General features: G+C 29.0%; 1 protein-coding gene across 7 annotated transcripts in view; it reads right to left on the bottom strand.

Annotated features, from left to right (window-relative positions):
- LOC129919842 (rab11 family-interacting protein 3) overlaps window positions 1-18004 on the bottom strand; it is a 161822-nt gene extending 143818 nt beyond the window's left edge. For 6 of the 7 annotated variants that reach the window (XM_056000916.1, XM_056000918.1, XM_056000917.1 and 3 more), the window contains exon 1: window positions 16795-18004. The gene's annotated coding sequence lies outside the window, so the exon portion shown is untranslated. Of the gene's footprint in view, window positions 1-12750; window positions 12887-16794 lie in introns of those variants that run through there. The other variant, XM_056000925.1, reaches the window with a different exon arrangement.
- Between the last annotated feature and the right edge of the window lie 6531 nt (window positions 18005-24535).

Below are 24535 nucleotides of genomic sequence, written 5' to 3'. Positions count from 1 at the left end.
ACACTTTTGAAAAAAAAAATGAAAAATTACTGAATTTTTGCATTGAAATAATTAATTTTCTCAAGAACTGTGGTAAATAGGAACTTTAAAATTTTGCTATTTAACTTTCAACAGTAAGGGTTATTAAATGAATAAAAAATAATTTTTTGTTTAGATGTTGAACTTTAAAAAAAAAAATAAATTACATTTTTTTTCAAAACTTTTATTAAAAAAAGTTCTTCGAAAATGAAATACTTTTTAATTTTTTTCATAAACCGTAATACATATTGACATTTCCTTTTATAATTTGAAATCATAATAAATGCGACCAAAAAAAATTGAAAATAAATGCATTTTATATTACGACCAAGTTTAAAAAACGACATGTTAAAATTTTTTCAATATTTTTTTTTTTTTTCAAAAATCTGAGTTCAATTACCATTCTTTCAAAAGCCGTTCATTCAATTAACTTAATTTTAATTTTACATATATGACTAAGCTTCTAGCTTTTAAAAAATGTATATTTGAATATTGTAGGTGTTGCCGTTGTGTTCAAATATTTTTTTTTGTGTTTGAAGTCAATTAATAAGAAAATTGCATCTATCGCTTGAACTATGGAAGATTGTCCCTCACTCTCATATATGTTTTTTCCTTGAATTTCCTAGACAATCTTTTGGCATCAATTAATTTATGAAATTTAAGAAAAATTTTTGAAAAAAAATTTGTTTTTGTTCACAAAAATCTTCAATTAAATTTAAAAAATCAAAACGGCAACACCGGCAATTTTTAATCTATAGACTTTAAAGTATTTTTAATTACCGACGTTTGAAAAAAAAGATCATCAAAATCTAAGCTGTTCGGCCGGGTTCCCTAATATTGCCAATTTTTGAGCTTTAGTTACTCCACTAATTACTATATTTATTATACATACATATATGTATATATATAAAAACCTTATGAAAAAAAAAAAACTAAAAGCGTAATTATGTAATCTTAACAACTTCAATATTATAATTATTATGAGTTACTACGTGCAAATGTACCTTTTTCTTTTTTTTATATATAATACAAGAAAAAGCCATAATTTTCAATTTATCTACAACTCTTGCTAAATTATTTAACTCTAAATAATATTTTAAAACATTAACACAACAACAAATTATATATGTAGGTATAATGTATATAAAAGCAAAAATAACCTTCCAATTGTTAAAATATTGCAAAATTTAATTTAATTGATAAATTTTATCTCTTACAACACATTTTTTTTATATATTTTTCATTCAATTTAAATAAAATTCAAATAAAACGAATAACCACCTTTTTAAAAATCCAATATCATATTAAGATTTATGGAAATAAAAAACCCAACTCCAACCACTAAGGTCAATCTCTATATAATAATAAAAAAAAAATATTATGCATTTCGAAAAGATCAAAACAAAATAACAAAATAAAAACACAAAAACACAACTGGCAAATATGGTCAAAACCTTTGTGGTAGTAAAAAATAATAATAAAAAAAAAAGTATTATTCGTGAGAGATATAATACATTTCGTTCTCGTCTGCCTTTCTAATTAAGTTTTGCGGCTCTGTAACATTTCTTGACTTCCCAAAGTGTTGTTGTGTGTTGAGTTTTATTTTGCATCTCTAAAAGCCATAGCTTGTGATTTATGAAAAATAAAAAAAAATCTAAACAAAAATGAAAGAAACTCACCAAGGTTAACAAGGTACCTGGTACCTACTTACTTACTAGTTCTACTACTTATTTATCATTCGTTGGTTGGGTATGTATGATGCTTTAGGGGGCGACCGTACTTTTCTTCTCAGAATAACAACATCGTGATGGAGAACTTAGAAAAGGGGCATCAACAAATAATAAATAAACAAAAAAAAAAAAAAAACAAGTTAGTTAAACTTGTAGGTAGATATACTTGCCGGTGAGTGGGCAGAAGTGATAGAGGGAAGTGAAACACGAAAATAATACCCATAACAAAATGGAGCCAACATATTTATCTAGTTTGTTGGTACCTTAATGTAGGTCAAACACTTTTTGTTGGTTAAGTTTGGTTCGCCCTATCGGCAAACGAATTTAAAATGTTTCCTTGTTTCACTTGGAATAGTTTAAGTTGTGTTATTTTTATTAAGTGCAAAGATAAACTTACAAATTTTCCCTTAAAACAAAAATAAATGTTGGCAATATTTTCTTATACAAGAAGAAAAAACATCTGAAGCCATAAATAGTCAAGTTCTTTCGTTGAAAAAAAAAAAACGCACATAAATTTTATTTTCGAAAAATTATAATTAACAAAATATTGCGGAAGTTTCTGGCTTTTTTATCTTTTGATGCTAAAGGCGCCATTTCGAAATGCATCAAGTTTGTATTTCGCAACTTGTATGTCTACAAGTGGATATAGTGGATAGATGCTGTGGAAAGATTATTTTTATGTTTTATGGCGCTGCTTGTGTCTAACCGGTGTAAATGCTCTGATAATTTGTTTTTAATTGAAAATTCTCTACGTTGGCAGAGTACGGTAATTAAATTAATAAATTTATGTCTGACGAGATAAAAACAAAAAAAAAACTGGTAAATTGAAAAAAAAAATCAATTTATTGATATTTCAATTGCGTTGCATGTCGAAAATTATACCTAATGAATTAATTTACTATGTTTATCTTCTTTAAAAAAATGTTGCATTTTAAGAGCGCAGTTTTTTTTTTTTTTTGCTGGGAAATGTTAAATAATAGTGAAAAGATGTTAGTTTAGTTTTCTTAACGAGGTATCTTGATTTAAGTGTTGTCAAAATGTTGCTGTTAGCATTAGTTTTTCGACTTTTAAAATGTTCAAAATTTTCAGAAATATTTTTATTAAAAATTTTAATAATGTCTTTTCTATAAAAACAAAAAAAAACATGTATTTCAATAACGAAACGCACTCCAGAATTAAGTTGTATTTATTCCTTTTTGAAATTTACTACCTACTCAGGTCAAATTTTGTAGTATTATCTATGTCAAGTGAATAAAATACCAACCAGAACATCTGTGATAGCACAGATGAAAATGTTTTTTTTTTTTAACCAACAACATGTTGCCTTATCCAATCCTAGAAAAAGAACTGAAATTTTCTATTTATGGGGCGTATGCTATTCAAATCAAGTTTCATTCAATTAAGAGGCGTATTGCGTTATTCTTTTTATGGATAATTTCTTATAATATGATGTAACAGACTTCAATGGATAAAACGAACCAAACAGAAAACAGGTGGTCAATGACCATTTGAAATTCTTAAAATAAAACATTGCCACATGTTTCTAGTTGTTTTTAAATGTTTGCATGTTAAAAAGGAACGCAGTGAGTTTAAGGATCAGTTCAGTACAATGAGGTGTGAAGAATAGAAACAAAAAATAAAATTTATCTTCATCAGTGACACTTAAATAGATACCTACCACATTCATATTGGACATTTATGAGTTGGATTTTTTTACATTTACGAGTACATTTTTTTCAATCTTTTAACATTTTTAAGGTCAAGTTTAGGATTCAATTGAAAGAAATTGAACTATGATGATAGAGATAGAGAATACAAAGAAAGTGGATCCCTTTATTCTGTATGTGTACTAGGGTGGGTCAAAAAAATCGAAAATTTTTTTTTTGATTTGGTACTCCGAAAAATCGATTGCTAGACCCCTCTAGAATATACACACCAAATATGAGCTCTTTATATTAATGGGAAGGTCCTCCGCTTTGCAATTTTCCATTTTTACATCAAGCTTCTACTAAAAAAAAATAATTTTTTTATTAATTGACTTTTTAGTAAATTTCTTTTCATATTCTTGTAGGAAATTGAACGCTCTACAAAAAAGGCCTTATACACTTTTTTCGTTTATCTAACCGTTGAATAGATATTTGAGGTCCAAAAATCGAGAAAATCTTTAAAAATTCGTTTTTTGTTCTTAATTTTGTAACAAATTGAAAAATTATAATGATTAAACGCGCAAGACATATTCTTGTTGGAAATTGATTGCTCCACAAAAAAGGTCTTATTAACTTTTTTCATTAATATAACCATTCTAAAGATATTTGAGGTCAAAGTTAAAAAAGTGTACGCTGTTTGTGTTTCTGTTTCTCACTCTGTCTGTTCAACTAAGCTACAAAATGGAATTTTTTAAGACTAAAAACGTTTTTTTTTCCAAAGAATTTTTTGTCAATAGAAAAATATTTTCAAAAAGGAGTTATAATAAGTAGAACAACTAAAGCAAATTTTAATGAATATTGGTATTGCAAAATACGTTCATCCTCATGGACTAGTTTGTTTTGCTCTCTACGGACCGCAAAATTTGGTACCAAAAAAAGTTGGTAAAGAAACGATACAAAATAAATTGCACGACTGGGGTCGCACGTACTTGCTCTTATGCTTAAAGTAACTATAATGTTAAAGCTTTTTATTCAAGAAATTTAAAATTTGATATTTTGAAGAAATTTCATAAGTAGTATAAAAAAATTAAATCTGTTTTTATAATTAATTAAACTCCATTTTAAATTATCTTAAAAAAAAAAAACAAATATGCCATTTTATTTCTTGTATAAAAATGTATTTTTAGAAAAAAATTTTCGAAAATTGTAGGAGCGGTTTTTTTAAAAAATAATTTTTTATGTATACAATTTTTTTAACATTTTTAAAAAAAAAAGTTGGTATGCCATTTTGAAGAAATAATTAATTTACACAAAAAAACTAAATTTCAAAATTTTTCATTGATCCGTTTTCAAAAAATTGATTTTTCAAAAAAAAATTTTGAAATATTTTTTAAAAATCCAAAAATTCGTTTTTTGAAAATTTTCTAGATTCTTAATATTATTTTTACTTACACACGTTTGTATAAAAATATTCATTTAAATCGGGTTAATGTTGTACGAGATATTCAGAAACGAAAAAAACCGTTCTATGACAGGTACCATTAATAACGGTACAAAAAATATTTTTTTTATTTTAAAAGTTGGCTCTTATGTGTAGTACTACAAACAAAAATTTAAATCAAAATCGTTAGAGCCGTTTTTGAAAAAAATTAACTTTTCTATTTCCGTTATATGGCAAGTATACCGTTAGTTTAGGTCAAAAAAAAAAATTTCAATTTCCCCTCTAGGGAATCACCAAAAACTGCTAACTACCAAGTTTGAAGAAAATCACTTCACTCGTTTAGGCTGCAGCTCCAGATAGAGACGGACACACACACAGACAGACAGACAGACAGAATTGCCGGACCCACTTTTTTGGCATTATCCATCATCGTAATGTCATGTAAAATTGTTATCTCGAGTTCGATTTTTTTTACGAATCCTAAACTTGCCCTATAGTACCTACACAGAGAAAAATAGACCACATAAAATAGAACAAAAACAATAAGATTTCTCTATGGTTTTCATCCAAGAAGGAAACCTTATTAAAACAATCGGGTTTTCCTTATTGTTTTAAAATCTGCAAAAAAAATAAAAAAACAATGACCAGGCTGGGAATCGAACTGGAGACTTCAAATCATTAGTCGCCCACCTTACCACCTGAACCAACCTGCCATGAAAATATTGATCGCGATTTTTGTTCTAGTGCTAAGTTGCAAAAAAAAATCAGCTTTTCAGTCAAATTTTAATAAGATTTTCTCTATAAAAATAATAAGAAATCTCCTTAAAAAAACCTTATTAATCGTTGATTTTAATAAGATTTCCTTATGAAATGTATGGACGGTAAAACAATATGGCAATCTGTTAGTTTTTAGCGGGTCATATTTTTCTCTGTGTATATCGCAAGTAAAAATCTTGTCAATAGGCCGTAGTAATATGATATGGGAGGGTGAAAGACCTGCGTTATCAAATCCAGGACTTTGAATCAATTTCATCGAAATATTTACAAAATATTACTTTTCAAAAAAAAGTATTTTTGGATTTTTTTTTTTTGAAATTTTTCAATTCAAAGAAGTATATTTTTAATGACGTACCAAATTTTTTGTTTATATGTTTTTGAAAATTGTAAATTGAAAAGTGAATAAATTCAAAAAAATTTATGTTGCTTTAGTTGTTTTTTTTTTGCACACGATTTTTGTGAACAACAAAATTTTGTTTTGATGGCAAAAGTATTTTTTTTTTTTTTCTTATAAAAAGGAATAGGTAGGTACCTACTTTATTTATTTATTTATTCCATTCTTTTTATTTTAAGAAGCCGTTACCAAGGTAGTTACAGGAAATAAGGAAAAGTATTATTATAAAGAAAACAAAGCAGTTTTGTAAAAAAAAATCATGTGTCCAATTCACACTTGGTAGAAGTGAAACCTTAAAAAATCATTTTTCTTGCAAAAAAATCGAAAAAATCTACCTTTTTTATTCCATCACCTTTAAATCCATATTTTTTAAATTACAATCTATAATTAATTTTATACCATCTGAAAGCTTATTATTTCACCTTTTATATGACGCTTCAATCATATTTCTACCATGCCTACAAAAAAGTAAGAATTTTTTAAAGCCAACCAAGTCGAAATTTCAAACTGTTAAATAAAATTTATATGTGCTCTAGATCAAAAGATATAACGTGTTTAGAAAAAGAACCGTTATCTCAGAATTTTGAAAATAAAATTGACTGAAATTTTGCACATTACCTATCAACAGTGTAAATTTCATTCATCTATTTGTTAAAACAAAAGTTATAATCAATTGATTTTTTCTGTCGCTTTTTCGTTTCATCTTCTTTCAAATCATTACGATACTAAAGAAGTTTTCACTTCAAAAATCTATGGATACATTTTAAGAATAAGGACTGTGTTTGTAAATATAGAAAATTTCGACCCATTTTGTCAATTATCAATATTTTATATAACCTAAATTTCAAAAATTTTCTCGGAATCCTTTTAAAAATTCTGTTTCTTGATTTTTACTTTTCTAGCAATAAAATCAACAATGCCAACCAATATGTGATGTTTTTTTTTTTGTATACTTTAAAAATTACAAGATTGATAGACCAAATACCATCATTTTTTCTTATTTGAGTGTAAAAATACCTTTTAGACGCCAATGTTCATGAACAATCCTTGGTTATAGCAATAAAATTTTAAATTACAAAATAAAATGAAACAAATAAAAGTCGTGATCATCATTAATTTTCTTCAATTTTCTTCTGGCATTACTTTTATTTTCCTCCTTTCAAGTGTGAAACATTCAACCAGAGGCGTTAAAACAAAACAAAAAGAATACTAAAAATAAATTGAAAAAAAGAAAATTAGCTTTCCCATGAAGGTAACTTTCGATTATTTTTCTGCCACTCACTTTAGTATTTGTTTTTTTGAATGGAAAGTATTTTTAGATCTTCCATTCTCAAAAATAAAGCTACAAAAAACTCTAGCACCTTTGGCTGATCTCAGGATAAACAAATAACGAAGAGGAAAAAAAATAATTTGAAGAAGATCAATCAAGGCCATGAAGATGACACCTATAGTAGCAAATAAGAGCCCCTATAGGAGTTCTTAAGAACCATCTTATTGATTTCTTTTGAATTTTTTTTTTTCTGACGAATGATGATATGAGATGATCTCTGGAAATATGTGCAATAAACGTCTTCACAAAACGGATGTATGGCACGCGTTTCAATTTATCGTTGCTTAATGTGTTCGCGGACGACGCAAGATCGCAACTCAAGACGGCACGATTGGAGTGCACCCAAAGGAAGTAACATCTGGTCTTTTTTGATTTGATTTTCTTTTCGGGGAAAGAGGAAGCGTATATTATTGTTATGTGTGTGTATCGTAAATTGGCTTATTGAGGAACGAGCTCCGCTGTCATGATGCGCAGCTTGGATTAAGGTATAATTGATTTTTTCTTAGTTTCATACGACAGCGAAGATTATACTGCAATATCGGATGTGTTGATTTATTTTAAATTGAGCACGACTTGATGTCAAGACAGGTTGTCAGTGTCATCCATTATTTAGAGTTATGCGCATTTCCACTGTGAAGATAATTAGTTTTTTGTGGAGACGAGGGATATTCGAGATGGAGATTCTGGAAGTGATGAGGTAGGTACATATAGGAAAATCTACGATAATAAAGGAAACGAAAAAAATAGGGCTTAAAACTTTTTAGGGTTCAATACATTAGGGTCGATCAGGATTGTAAAAATATCAATTTAAAAAAAATGCATTTAAATTAAAAAAAAAATATTTGTTGCAAATAAAAAAAATTTGCATTAAGAAAATATTTATTGCAACTGAAAAATATTTGCATTAAAAAAAAAATTATTGCAACTAAAAATATTTTACATTAAAAAAAAAAGTTTTTGCAACTGAAAAATATTTGCATTGAAAGTAAAATTTTTATTGCAAATAAAAATATTTTGCGCTAAAAAAAAATTGTATTCCAAATAAAAAATTTTCTGCATTGAAAAAAAAAATTCAATGCAAAATGTGTGCATTAAATATTTTAAAATGCATTTGAATTTAAAAAAAATATTTGTTGCAAATAAGACTAATTTGCATTAGCAAAATATTTATTGCAACTGGTGAAATATTTTGCATTAAAAAAATGGTGTTGCAAACAATAATATTTTGCACTAAAAAATAATTTTATTGGACGTGCAAAATTTTGTGCATTGAAAAAAAATCAATGCAAAATGTGTGCATTAAATATTTTTTTTAGTCAAAATTGTAGGTAACAAATTTAACAAATTTAAAAAATAAATATTTAATGCACACATTTTGCATTCAATTTTTTTTTTCAATGCACAAAATTTCGTTAGGCACTCCAATAAAATTATTTTTTAATGCAAAATATTATTATATTAAAAATTTGCAATACAAATTTTATTTTCAATGTATTTTTCAGTGTCACATTTTTCTTTTTAATGCAAAATATTTTTAGTTGCAATAAATATTTTTTATTTTTAAATTTGTAATGCAAAATAAATGCATTAAAAACTAATTTTTATAACCTTGGGGTCGACTTTCTCATCACAACTGGACCGATTTTAATGAAATTGAAAAAAAGTGAGTTGAATAAAATTTATTAAAATTATAGATGAAAGTTCTAGAAAAAAGAAAAATAAAAACTGAAAATGCAAATCGCGTGTATTTAATATTTTAACCCAAATATCTGCCTTGAAAACTCTCGATGATAGACAAGAAATATTTAATAACAGATAAATCGTTCATAAGTTGGCAGTTTGGCACCTAAACAACCGCCACATTATCGTTCGATCATTTTTTATTTTGTTTAACGTCATTCATTAGCGTGATATGATGCTTCGGATTAAGAAGATGATGATTATTATGACAAGAAATAGAACGAAAAAAAAAAAACAAAAAAAAATGAAAACATTTCCTCCATCATCATCGCGTTTCATTGGACTGATTTGTGTATGGCGGCTAAAACTGACATCAGGCAAATACAAGACTTTCGATTTGATTTAAAAATACAAAAGCACAAAAATAGCTCACTTCTTCGCGCTGAACGAAGAGTTGAGATATTCTGTATTTTTTTTTGTATTAAATTGTGTCTGCCTAATAGTCTGGGTTTTGGATGCGTTCTTAATATTTTCCACGCACGGTCTGTTGCATGTCGGAGGAATAACAAAATAAATTAAAAATAAAAAAAAAAATTGCCGCCCAACTATTTTTGGATGACTTAGTGCCCAATGTAGTGTATGCATATCTGATGGATGCACAAATGCGCCACGTTCGCATCATGCCGGCTGCTTTTCTTCCATCTGACGACTTAGATTAATCTAAAGATTGGTGGTTCGATGCATTTTTTGTTCTTTTTTTTTTGCATTATTTGCGTGGTGCCATCGAAAGTATACAAGAGTAAAGTACTTTAAAAATGCTTTGGAACACTTAGACGAGACTAGGTTACTTGTAAATTTTTACTCTTGCACTCCGATGCAAAATGTTTTAATGGAAATTAATGGAATATTTTTTGTAAAAATTAAATGCAAAGTGTGGAAAGTTTGTTAAATGAAGGAAGATATTTAGGTAGAGAACACAAAACTAAAATGGAAATTGTTTTCTTTTATGAAAGTTATTTTTACATTTATTTAGGTTCTGAGTTTGTTTTGTAATATAATGTTACTTGGCTTAAGATGCGATAAGATTTTCAATAAGCATGACAAATTGGGTATGAATTTCATGACCTTGAAAAAGGGAGGCACACAAAAGGTCCAATAACCTCAGCAAGAGACACAGGAAAAAAAACTTAATTAGGTACTTGAGCTGAGGCATTTATGGCGCAATATGGATATTAATCATTGTGATAAATTATCATGAAATTTTTATGGTTATCAAATCTATGTCAAAGCAAGAGCTAAGAGATTATGATTTTCTTAGGAAGAGATAGAATTTAATTTTGTTTTGAATTAGTTTTGGATACTGCATGTTGTGAATTCTATATATTAATATAATATACCTAGTTAATATAAAAACAAATTCTAAAAGCTAAAGGTGGGAGCTCACAGTTTCGGACAAAAAATCATAGAAAAATAATGAGCAGACAAAACTTTCAGAATATTTGTGTTAAAAGTGCATCACAAATGTACTTTTCCCTGATTGTATTAAACTGAAACTTTGAATTGAAACATTTAAAAAACTACAAAAAACGTAATGACACGCACTAAATTGATAAGATATAAGATAATTTAACTAACTTATATCAAAAAGCGTGATAATAGCATATTTTTAGTTTTTTCAACTTTATACGTACGTCAAAAAAAACATAAACGATGTAAGACGTACGTCAAAACAATTCTCAAAATGTTCGTAAATATCATGGAAAATTTGACGTAAATGCCAAAATTTGTTGTTTCTGTCAAAAAAAATAGTAATATCTCTGCAACGAAAAAAGATAGAAAAAAAAAACGGATAACAGATTTTAAAAGAGCAACCTCGAAAACATAAGACTGCATACCTAGAGCAATTTGGCGTATACGGCACTTCAATACTAGGACGACGGTTTGTCCACCTCGAGTTCTTGACGTGTACCACCTACGTTTAGGAGATATTCAAAAAACAAAATTTGTACTGAATTTTTGGAAAAAAGTAATTTTTGGGGGATTTTAGGGGACTTTGAATTTTTCAGTACAAATTTTGTTTTTTTGAATATCTCCTAAACGTAGGGTGGGCAAACGATGATTTTTTGTTTGTATCCATTTCTCAAGGTGGACAAACGATTTCCGTTTGAATTTTTGAAAAAAAAGTAATTTTCAGTAGGTACACTGTGGTGTATGCGTACTTTTTTGCTATCTAAAAATTCTTTTTGGAAGGTCTCCTAAACAGAGGGTGGACAAACGATGATTTTTGGTATACGTAAAGAACTCGAGGTGGACAAACGACAGCAGTTTGAAATTTTTGATAAAAGTTGATTTTTGGGGATTCTAGGGGAATTTCAATTTTTCAGTGAAACATTTTTTTTTTTGATAGATTTTGCATCATAAACTCCTGCTGGTTTATTCTTCAATAAATTGTTTTCTATATGAAAGAACATCTCTTGATTTCTTGGAGAATTGGACATTTCCCTATAAGATGTTAAATATCTTCCTTTCTTGAAGGTTGCGAGGAGATAGAGAGGAATGGTAAATCGTTCCTGTAAGGAACGCTATGCTAATTTGCTAGGCACTGAAGACTTTAAATGTCTTAATAAAGATGAATTGAATTGAAGACTTGAGCATGAATTTGCTCATCCAGTTTTAGCAAATTTTTATCCAGCCCCAATCCTCTCACCTGATAGATAGCTACACTCCTAGTTCCTCATTAAGAAGTTAACAAAGCTCGTGTAAATGTAACTATTTGAAGTTAGTTTGAGTTTAAATGTTTCGTCCTGTGGTATTTTGTTGAGTTAATTGTTAATTTTCGCTTTTAAAAAATAATAACATTCAATTTGTCATCCCGACAAACAACTTTGCTTCTATAAAGCTTTACATTTGTGCTACTGCATCTTTGGTTAAGCTCTATAGAAGCATTATTTAAGTTGGAATGAATTTTGTGTTCAAAAAAGGAGCATGCATCATTCATAAATATTTTTAGGTACCTATTTATGACAGGTGGCTTTTATTGATATATTTTATTGAAATATCTATGGCGTATTAAATAATTCATAAAATCACAATAAGTACAATTACACTTATACATACATACATATTTGAATTATGACCACTAAATGCTATAATTTCAGTGTTCTAATAACTTTATTATTGAATTAAATGAATCTCCTAAAATGGTAGCAGAAGTAAAGTAAGAATCGATAAAAATCTAATTCATATGTCACGAATGAAAATCACACATACACTCAGGTACAATATTGTAAATATACAAAGTTGACCATTAAAATCAACAATAAACCAGTCTCCCACCAACTAAACTCCCACTCTTTGCTTAGTTTGTGCGACTGACAAATTCGATGAAATGTTTATGACTATACGAAAGTTTATATATTTTGTGTTTGTTATTTATAGCAGCATATTGCATGACAACTTTACGACTGCCACTTTTTTACCAAAACTATCTATAATGGCGATTTGACATTTAACTTTTTTACTGATTTTTCGAAACTTTCATTGATGACATTTTTATGAAGTCTTGAGTCTTTTTTGTGATTTTCTGAATTGAAGATAAATTTTCTTTTAGATTTCGAAGATGCAGTGGATTTTTGTTCGAACATCATTCATCATCATTGTTCTCTCAATCCGAACTTCTTTTGTGTTTGGATTTTTTATTTTACATATCTACATTTTATACATTTATTAGTTACCTCTTTTTCTTCTTTGCGTAGAGACTAGGAGTAGAAAACCAAGAGTCAGTCGTGAATCTCGTGATATCTCCAAATGGCACCGGCAAGGCAACCAAACGGCAAGTCAAAGTGGAGTTTGTATAGTTTTTATTTTTGTTTTCTTAACGTTTCGTTGAATAAAATCCCCCTTCGTTATTGTCTTTGTCTCTCGCAGTTTGCAAGATTTTTGTTGTTGCACAGGTAAATGTACCTAACTTACCTTCGTCGTACCGTAAACCTACCATCAACGAACGACAACGACAAAAGCAACGACTTAAGACGACGCGACAACCGACCATGCAAACCCTACCCACACCTTTTTTAATGCATGGGTGTTTTTGTTGTTGTAGGTGTATGTGTGTGGAGTGTTTGTTATTGTATCTTTTGTTTGTGTTTGCATGGAATTTATGCATGAGTCGTTTTTAATTCAATCCCCATCTCCAGCTAAGGTAGGTATTAAGCACATAAAATCTTTTTTTTTTTTGTCAATCTTAAACGGGGCTTAAGTAATCTATACTTGAATTTGAAATACCTTACATGAATGATAGTTTGGCATATATTATGGTTCCGGAGTTACACCCATTATAGGGAATTTCAAACAGTTAGAAAGTTATGGTTAATATAAGCACTCAAATTGTCATTGAAATTCCAGCATGATAGCAAGATAGGATATTCAATCAAAATACCAATAATATACATAGGTATATCAAAAGGCAATTAATTTGTTTGAGTACATAGTTTATTATATTATATGTACATACCTACAAAACTTTTTTATTAATTTGGAAATTATTCAGGTGATAATTTATTTTGGTTATTGATGAATTAATTTGCAAGGCCCCATAATGAATGCTTTCTACATGAGTTTCCTTACTTAAATCTGGCCTTATGGTGGAAAATAATACAAATTAAAAGTACTTCAGTTGCATTTTTTTAATAACATTTGTTTTATTTAAGAAAATCGAGCGAACAGTAAGATGAAAATTGAAAAAACATAGTTACTTATTTTCATTCTGCCCTTACTACAGAATTTCCAGGTATAATTTAAAATACTAACATGATTTTGTTTAACATATGGCATATTAAAAAATGTTTAAAATTAATTAATGCATATCTATGAATTATAATAAAAAAAAAATAATGTTCACTGTGGCGTATACGTACTTTTTTGAAATTTTATTTTGATTTTTTTTAAACATGAGACTTGACTAAGAACTATATATTGACATAGTGAAGGTGAGTATAAATGAAAGCAATCCTGAATGCGACCTTTTTTTGGCTAGGTCACCCTTTACTGTTGTTCAGATGATTCATACATACATATATGTATGTATAAACGAATCCTAAACTAGAGCCCTATTGTAGGTTGTGTTCTTCAAGCTTCTTCAAAGCTAAGTGGTGTGGGAGTTAAGTCCAAGCTCACGAAGCTTGCAATTAATGTCTTAAAACCGGTTCCAAGAAATTCGATTCTACTTCAAGTACCTCATTCACTGCCTTCATATATGATGCTAAGGGTGGTCGTTTGTCTCAAACTACAAGGGTTGTCCACGCTCCCTAATTGTGGAAACAAACCTCTTCATTTGAGCTAGAAACATGAGTTGTGAAATTATTCTAAAATTTAGGTTTAATACATGATGCTATGAGGACAACAGTGGCGTAAGCCATAAAATTCAATTTTGAGCTACGAGAGATTTAAGAAACAGAGTTTTATAAAGCAAAACTTTTTTGAGTGCCATCTAGTTTTGAGTGTATCTGTTGATTTGTATTGAAATATTTTTATTTGCAATTAATATTTTCTACTTGCTCTTTAGGCAAGTATTATTTTTGTGTCTTTAAAAATTTCAAGGGTGAACGGATTCGCTTCAAATTTGATACAAACGATTTTTATGGAATTCTGAATGTTGTTTTTTTTGTTTTGTTTTGTTTTTTTTTTTTTTGTGTTTCTATATCTAACCCTTCTAAGCGGGTAATAAAAAAAAATGTTTGTACAAAATTTTGGAGTTATTGCAATCATTCCGAAAACGGGTCTAAAGGATTTTGATTAAATTTTTTCACAAGGAATAATCAAAGCGATTACTCTAAATTGCATTTTATAATTTTGCTCCAAAACTTCAAATAACGGATAAAAAGTGTTGCTTTTTTTTGACAAATAGGTATATTTCGGGTTTTGCGTATATTTTGTTAACGGATCAATAGAATATATTTTTAAAACTTGTAGTCAGATATGTATGTTTTATTGAGTGGTATGCAAAAAAGATGAGTTTAAGCTCTTTTCTCACTTTTCAGAACATTTTCTTTAGATCTATGTGAAGACAACGAGCTTAAGAGTTTTTTTGGCATTTACAGGTACAACATTGAAATTGAAAACGTTACTAAACATAGTTTGATACAGCAGACGTCACTATAACTACTTCTGAACCTGAACCTAAATCAATATATGAGGCGTTCAAAATAATAATGGGTCAAGTACATTTGAAATGTGTATTTTATACCTACACAACTTTGAGAAGCTCTTTCTCAGGAACTCAAAGAACTTTTGATAAAAAGCCTCATGTATTTGTTCCTTTCTTAGGGCCCATACGGAGTAGTACCTACTTCGTTCATCAGATTGGTAGATACCTTCTTTACTCAAATTGAAAAAAAAAATAAATATTTTTTTTTTTTTCAATTTTAAAATACTTTATAAATAGGTAAAATATTTTTCTTTATTTTAAGCATTTGTTTGGGAAAAATAAAAGTCTGTTGGTAACTCACTACAAAAATCGGACACGAGTTTTAAGAGTCCAACAGTATAAACTTTTTCTGTGAAATTTAAAATCTTAATTTGTTTTAAATGAAGATTCCATATATAAAAACACAAGCTTTTAAAATTAGTGACAAAACCAAGCATTTATTCCATATTTCGATGAAAAATTTGAAAATATTCAGGAAACTTACGCTACATAAATTTGGTAACTCATGTTACCTGCGATTTATTGTTGCAAGAATAAAGAATCAATGCATTTTCATTAAAGTAATTTTAAATCGGATATTGTGTAACAAAGCTTGCTTAAATAGTTATTCATTTTAGCAATCAGAAAGGGATATTGTCATCGTCACTATTAGATTCATCTTGTTTTCTGTGGGCTCTATTTTTCGTAACACTCATGTGAAATTCTTCTATAGTTGACAAGCTTATTTAAACTCCTTGAATTTAATTTTCAGCCATAAGGGATTATAATGAAAAATCTATTGCAACTTGCATAGAGTTGCCATATATAAATAGTAATTTGCTTTTGGAAAATGTAAAACACTTTGCATAATTTGTTCAAAATTCGTGTCATGGAATTACCCTAGTATAGTACAGTTTAATAATGTACTAATGGGAAATTTCAAGGCCATTGACTTAATATATATGGACTGCTAGAAGCATATTCAGGTTGGTTCCACTTGTTTCTTCGCGATACTAGCGCCCTAAAAAAAAAGCGGAGAATAAGTGCAACATTTTTGACGAAGTGCGAAAGGAACAAATATAGAAAAACAGAGAAAGCACTACCTTTTAACGACAGATGTCATTCACTAAAAGTTTCCTCTTTTCGCCGTCTAAGGTTATACCGCTAGTAGAGCTAGAAAGATGTGGAATCATTTTTTTTTCAATTTTTGTATGGAAAAGTCAAACGACTAGCAGTCCATATATAGTAGGTCAATGTTCAAGACAAAGTTTATTTCTCTGAATATTTTGTTTCCCCAAAATTATTTTTTATATTGTGAATTTCCGAAAATAACTTCCGGGTGACAAAAAAAAAATAATAGGTACGTTAACCAATTCCCCTGCAAAATGTAATGTCAATACTAATATATGGCTGAAGGTACTCTCTACTTCATTTAACTCAATCAAATTAAAATTTAAAAGTTTGTTTCTAGCTAAAAACGCAAGTGTCACATTCTGCGCATTAACAGCTGATGAGTTCTTTTAGGAAAGACCAGAATTCTAATTTTGGGAATAATGATTCTTGTAAGACTTCAATAGATAGGTACCATTCTTACCTGATATTTTCTAAAGAGCTATTTTTATCCAATCAGCAGGTAGGTAGCAGAGAGACTCTGTTGTATAGTTGGTTGTTGTTGTTAATTTGTAACAAAATAGAGAAAATGTACCGCAAAATCAAATTTCGAATAAACACGAATTACATTGCTTTATTAATCACTACGAGAAAATATCGTGAAGAAAATAATGTTTATTTAGAAAAAAAGACTTTTCTCTATATACAAAAAACTTTTTGATCGCGCGATCAAGAAAAACTATAGGTACAAAATTTCTCACAGTTTCGCGAAAAAAGAGAAAAAAAAACGAACAACAAAAAAATGTGTAATCGCTCAAAACAGGTAGGTAACTCACATACACATTCAAATATAAACACAGTATACACACATGTGCAATTTGAGCAAGGAAAAATAAAACAAAAACAAACGACGAATTCCAATATACAGAATAAATAATACAGGTGAGTTGATGACGACACAGAAAAACGATGCGATCTCTCGGTGAGATGGTGTGTCGGTGTATCGATGTGTTTGGTCAGGCACTAACACTTGTTTAAAAACTCTTTATGAAAGAAGAAAAACAACAACAAAATGTGTTGGTTGTATAGAGACAGGTATGTATGATCGTTTTATGACGGTGACGGCGACAACGACGACGAAACGACGAGATCACAGAAGAGATCAAGCGAAAATTTTTCTTAGAGAGATTGGATCTTTTTTTTGTTGAAGACTTTTTTAGGGTTTCACTATTTTTCTAAAAATGTTAACGAAAAAATAGTGTAAAAGAACATGCACAGAGATCGTTGTAACGGTAAGTTAATAAAAAAATAACGATATGAAAAAAAATGTTATCAATCTTAACGATCAAACAAAATAGCTTTGTCAACCGTTGTTCAATAAAAGTGCGTGTTGATTTAGGTTTTAGATCTAAAATTGTAGGTAAATACTGTTATTTGTTTTTTTAAATAACCAACCCGAATGACGTTTATGATGGACGGACAGGTGAGTTTTTGTGTTTGTATTATTTACTCAACTCTTTTAAAAGTTGACGGAAACGATGTATTTTTGTTTGAGTTTACTGACAAAAATGCATTTATTTTGAGATGTCACGCTTCTTAGACTTGATGTTGGATTATAAAAATAAATGCTGACCATGCATAAAAGCCGAACCATAGACGACGAAGAAAAAACAACACACGTTCAACTTTACCGAGGCAACTCCGAAAACTAAAATTTAAGTAAAAATATGTTAAAGAAAAACATAAACCAACTCAAATTAAAGGTAAAACACTCAAATGAAGCATTTTAAAAATGAGTGAGAGAGAATGCAGTTGGGTAAATTGAGTGAAATTGAATTTGAGGGGAACAGGGATGTCGATTGTATTTAGTGCTGAAGTGAAAAGGTAGGAATTTTTTTAAATACTTGTACAATAGTAGGTACATTGTTAAAAATTTCGGCGTATCTTCTACAATTTGGATTATATATGAGGTAGGACTAAAATTTTATTTAAATTTAATACTTTGAATGAATTGCATTTTTAAGTCAAATACAAAAATTATTGAAATTGAATTTTTTTGTATTAAAAATAAAGGACGTTTTCCTAAATTATACATTTCAGTTTATTATAATAGGTCTGATTAATGAAAAAATCTAGGACAGAACAGATCAGAGCAGCACAAGTTAGTTTGAATAAGTTTTTATGATCTGCAGTCCAAAATGCGTTTCGCCTAGGTACAACAGTAGGGCTCATCAGTTAGATGCTGTTGTACGTTGTACCCTTTCTAAATATTGCTGATGGTCTGGCTGAAGTTATAAGAAGAAAGAAAACAGAAATCTAAAATAATGAAAATAAATTCATAATTTTTGTTTATGTTATGTGGACTTCAGCCAGACCACGGGTAAACTAGACCATCGGCAATATTTAGAAAGGGTACAACAGCATTTAACTGATGAGCCCAACTGTTGTACCTAGGCGCAACGCATTTTGGACTACAGGTCATAAAAACTTTTTTTAATTGAATTTTATTCATAAAGTCCACATAAAAACAAAAATTATGAATTTATTTTCATTATTTTAGTTTTTTGTTTTCTTTATTCTTACAAAGAGATAAGGTACATAGTTTAATTTCAATTCTTACCCAGAAGTTACATATAGTTTAGGTGCAAAGAAATTAGTTTTTAATCCAAACTTCAAATTAATAAAAAAATGTATTAAAATACTGTGTAATAAAATAGCAATATGTATTAAAAACTATTTTTTTTTGTGTTGAAAAAGGCTTAATTCCAAAGGTTGTCTTAAAAACTACGACAGAATTATTAAACGTGTAGGTAGAAAAAGTAGGTAGGTTACAAAAATTGTACTCGAATTCCTTTTTGGGAGTTCGGAAATAGCTGACTTCACTACGGATTTTTCTTTCCGAATTTTCACTACCTAATTATAAATCCGATTTGGGTATAAGGTATAACCAACTAGCAGTGAAACATTTTAAAGTACAAAAATTCAATCCGCTAGTTATTTATCCTGGTCAATGAATGCAATTAAATTACGGATGTTCTCAATCACTTTTGGTAGGTACCTTACCAACGTATTTCTCTTTATTCATCTCTCGAATGGGGAAGAGTAAACTTTAGTTCAAAATAAAAAGAATACCTACCAACTTCTAAAGACCAAACCGGATTTCAGAAATGTTGCTTGAGAGTTGCTGGGACTCTTCTCCTATAACTTAACTGACACCCATGCGGCGAATGATACGGTGTTCCCTCAAGCAAAACCAAAAAAAAAGTTGTTTCTTTGCCCATCCATTGGAATGTTGTAGTATTGCTTCTTTTCATGGGATCAGTTAAGATTGAGACCAAAAATAACCTATTGCAATGCTGTGCTAGTGCTCTTAACGTGAATAGGCACCCTCACCTTTTATAGAAGTCAATGCACTGGAAAGTAAGCAAATTGGTAAAGGTTTATAAGGTGTGGATTGTGGACAGTGGCGTATCCAGAAAATTTTTTGGAGGGGGCTGGAAAATTTTTCAAAAATGTTTAGAGGGTAAATGTGCGAAAAAATTTTCATTTCTTTTTATTAGTCTTTGATCGAGAGTTAAACGCTGTGCTGCGGTACTGAAAGTTGTATAGTAGCATTATACTGCTCTCGACAGATTCGTACTACTGTCTCCTCCTTTCACATTCAGAGTACCTAGTGGTTTTTAAAAGTTCTTGTGTCCCAAACATTTTACACAAACAGCAAGAAGTTGTGTCATCCTTAAAAAAAAGCACTTCATTTCCTTCGAACTTTGTCATGGGCTGAATCCAAAACTGTTAACAAATTTATTCCTATCACGTCAAGAGTTTTTGAGCTATACTCATCAATATTTTCGTTAATTACGCCTATGTTCCACAATTCGACCGAAAGTGAATTCAAATCACTTTTCAATTTCACGTGAAATGAAATATCAATATTCTTCACTTCGATCGAATTCGAAAACTTCGAAATTGCTTCTAACTGTCAAAACTGAAGGATCTTCCGTTTTTATTTTGTTTCTAAAGTGAAATTACTGCAATTGCAGATTCATTGAAAAAGGCCCCCAAATTCACGAACAGTAACATAGTGAATTGAATTCGATCAGAAAATCTAAATGAGTGAAAAAATGCAGAAAACCTATTTCACTTTCGGCAAGTGAATATGCAAAAAGTGAAATGCAGAACGTGAAAGTCTGAAAACCCAATTTTGAATGAAATTCCTTTTGATGTTTAATCCGAAATATATATGTTTTTTCGTAATATGTTGCTGTTTTAATCCAAATCGGAAGCGCAAACTGCAATTTTCTTAGAGAAACCTGTTTGCCACTTAGATTTTGAGATATCAAAAATTTCTATTTCCAATATCTTTGAGAAAAATATTATTAAAAAAAAGAAGTAAATATACTTAAGACTATCAAATACGGCGTTTTGAGATTGCATAAGAAGTTTTGCAATAATTTAACGGGGATGTTATTGGAAGTCAAAATACTAAAAAATGATATAAGGATTTCTGAATTGGACTAAAATCCGAAAAACAAAAATTATCCCAACCCTCATCGTCAGCTTAGGCTCTTACTCAAACAAACCCAAACAGCCGTTTCAGAATTTGGAGGGGGCTCGAGCATCTGTGCTGCCTCTAAATCTCCAAGATTTACGAACAAGTTTCAGTTAATCATGTACATTATGATGAAATCAGCTAAATACAAACATGATCTTGAAGGCTTGGGGGGGGCTTGAGCCCCCTGAGCCCCCCCCTCAATACGCCACTGATTGTGGATACCTGCAAAAATGTTATGATTGCAACAAAGTTGTGAGTAAATGAAATGAATTTCGGCTCTTGATTAATAAGATTGATTTAAATGAAATCTACTTAAATGCCATTTGGTAGAAGTTTTTCATTATGGAAATGGGATTGTTGTGAAAAATATTTGATCAGGGCTTATCTGGGTCTAATTTATAACTTCTGGCTTCTAAAATTTAAATTACTTTTAATATGACAGAACTACATATATAAGTTTGGATCGAAATTTAAAATTAAAAAAAACACCTGAACTTTGTGGTTTAAAAATCATAAATAATTTGTTCTTGAAGTGCTAGTATAATACGCGAGCACCGTAAATTCTAAATGTATTATTTACTCTACATTTTAATAGAGCCTACTACCAAGAGGCCAAGGAATAGAAAAAAACAAAGTCGAAATCCGAATTTTCTCAAGATATTAAAATTAGTTACAGTTAGAGGAAGTTTTGGAAAAAATCAAACTAAGAGATTTTAAATATAGATGATATTATTAATGAATGCAAAAAGAAGATTTCGAAAATGTAATAGGGAATTAATGAGAAGCTTCTTGCTTTTATAATTATTGATAACTTCATTTTTATCTTTTTAAAATAAAGTTTTAATAAAATTATAAAATATAAATAGTTTTTGATTGAGATACCAAAAAACGTTCAAGCAAATTAGGATTTAGGTGATCATATGAAAAATTGAAGATAATTCAAAAAAATGCCAAAAAAAACTGAGTTAGGGAAAACTTTAAGAACTGCATTTTTTCATTTTAAAGGAAACAAAAATACAATTTTGCTTTTAGACAGAAATTGAATGAAAAATTTAATAGCACTTCTCTTACTAATATCCATCCCAAATCGCATTCCCAATTGAGATTTGGTACCTATATTTTTACTGGAGCTTTTCAGGCGATGATATGAAGAATTTAACCATTCTGAAAAGTCATAGAATTAATTCTGAGAACGGATGATGAAGAATGAAGATCCGAAAAGTGTCGCTTGACAAAAAAATTAAAGTAAATGTGATTAATAAAAAAATAATACTAATAGATTAATATAAACTGCATTTTTTGTTATTTATTTATTACACTCCATTACGCCATACAAAATCATTTTTTCTTACAACAAAACTCTGAGAAAGTTCTTTTATAAATAGAAAAAAAACTCTCAGCTCTTACATTCATTCGAAGTAACTTGAATCGCTATGTGTGATCAACTCATTTTGAAACTTTATCTATGCTGCTTCACAGCATGGTTAAGTATTCCACTTGTAATTAAAAACCAAAAACCTAATTACGGTTATTTCTGGTTGCAATGTTACAAATTCTCATCACCACCCTCACGAGTCACGATACTTACAATCAAAGGTGATTTAAATGCCATCGACATCGACCGGTTTATTAAATTCATTTTTGTTTCTCTCTTTATATCGTAAGAACAATTTTTCAAATTATGTAGGTCTGTTTCTTGTCAGAAGATTTAAGTTACTCAATAATAATAATTATAAGATAGTCATGATGAAATTATGTAAAAAGTTCTTTTTTTTTAAGTCATAGGTAGAGAAGTTCATACAAACAAAAGAGCTGACACAAGAACTTTGTAATGTTATTTACTCTTCTGTTTACTGAATAAAATTTATATAAAAAAAACTTAGCTTTAGTTTGAAATTATTTTTACCCATGACTTTTTTCTAACATTATATGGTTCAACTACGAGGGTAAGATTATTCAATAGCGCACACCCTTTTGAATGACATTTGAGTGCACGAACGGATTTGCATTCAAAATTCATAGTCATCTATTTAAACTAGGTCTCCACAGATGAAACTGTTGCAATGTATTAAACATGACAAGCTGCAAGTAATTTTATTATTTTCGTATCTGTATTGAAATTTAAAGTGATTTAGGTGTGAGTGCCGACAGAAGATTTTGGCAGTGGAAGTGGAGGTATAGAAAAAATGAGATACATAATGGGAAGGTATTAGGGTCCTGAACTGATATAGATTTAAAAAGTCTAGCATTCTATGCTTGAAAAATGTTTTCCTTTTTCACTTCAAAGTGGGGAATATTTTGAATTAATAAATATTTTTTGAATCGTTATGATTAGACGTTTTGTTGATTTCTAACATTCTCGTTGACGACTTAACCGATCTCAATGAAAATTTCTTTACGAAACTTTAATAAAAAACTACTTTAAACATTTTATTTATTTTGAATATAAAATAAAATAAATTGCACGACTGGGGCCGCACGTACTTGCTCTTATGCTTAAAGTAACTACATATAATGTTAAAGCTTTTTATTCAAGAAATTTAAAATTTGATATTTTGAAGAAATTTCATAAGTAGTATAAAAAAATTAAATCTGTTTTTATAATTAATTAAACTCCGTTTTAAATTATCTTAAAAAAAAAAACAAATATGCCATTTTATTTCTTATATAAAAAGGTATTTTTAGAAAAAAATTTTCGAAAATTGTAGGAGCCGTTTTTTAAAAAAATAATTTTTTATATATAAACATTTTTTAACATTTTTCAAAAAAAAAGTTGGTATGCCATTTTAAATAAATAATTAATTTACACATAAAAACTAAATTTCAAAATTTTTCATTGATCTGTTTTCAAAAAATTGATTTTTCAAAAAAAAATTTTGAAATATTTTAAAAAAAACCAAAAATGCGTTTTTTTGAAAATTTTCTAAAATTTTAATATTATCTTTACTTACACACTTTTGTATAAAAATTTTCATTTAAATCGGGTTAACGTTGTACGAGATATTCAGAAACGAAAAAAACCATTCTATGACAGGTACCGTTAATAACGGTACAAAAAATATTTTTTTTATTTAAAAAGTTGGCTCTTATGTGCAGTACTACACACAAAAATTTTAATCAAAATCGTTAGAGCCGTTTTTGAAAAAAATTAACTTTTCTATTTCCGTTATATGGCAGGTACCGTTAGTTTTGGTCATAAAAAAAAAATTTCAATTTCCCCTCTAGGGGATCACCAAAAACTGCTAACTACCAAGTTTGAAGAAAATCACTTCACTCGTTTAGGCTGCAGCTCCAGATAGAGACAGACAGACAGACAGAATTGCCGGACCCACTTTTTTGGCATTGTCCATCATCGTAATGTCATGTAAAATTGTTATCTCGAGTTCGATTTTTTTTACGAATCCTAAACTTGCCCTATAGTACCTATATCGCAAGTAAAAACTACTTTTTTTTGAAAAGTCCATTGTTTCAAAACAAATTAATTGATTAAAATTTTTGTTGTAAAGTTGGTAAAAAATTTTATATGCAAAAAATTATTTTTAAAACACGGGTTCAACAATTTTCAAAGCAAAAATTCATTGTTGTACAATGAATCTAAGGGCATACTTCTTTGGAGGTTAAAACCATTTAAAAAATCGTTTTCGTATTAAAAAAAATTACTTTTCATACTTTT

Source organism: Episyrphus balteatus, chromosome 4 (genome assembly GCF_945859705.1).
Source record: "Episyrphus balteatus chromosome 4, idEpiBalt1.1, whole genome shotgun sequence".
NCBI classification, from domain to species: Eukaryota; Metazoa; Arthropoda; class Insecta; order Diptera; family Syrphidae; genus Episyrphus; species Episyrphus balteatus.
This window is presented reverse-complemented; position numbering and strand designations above follow the sequence as displayed.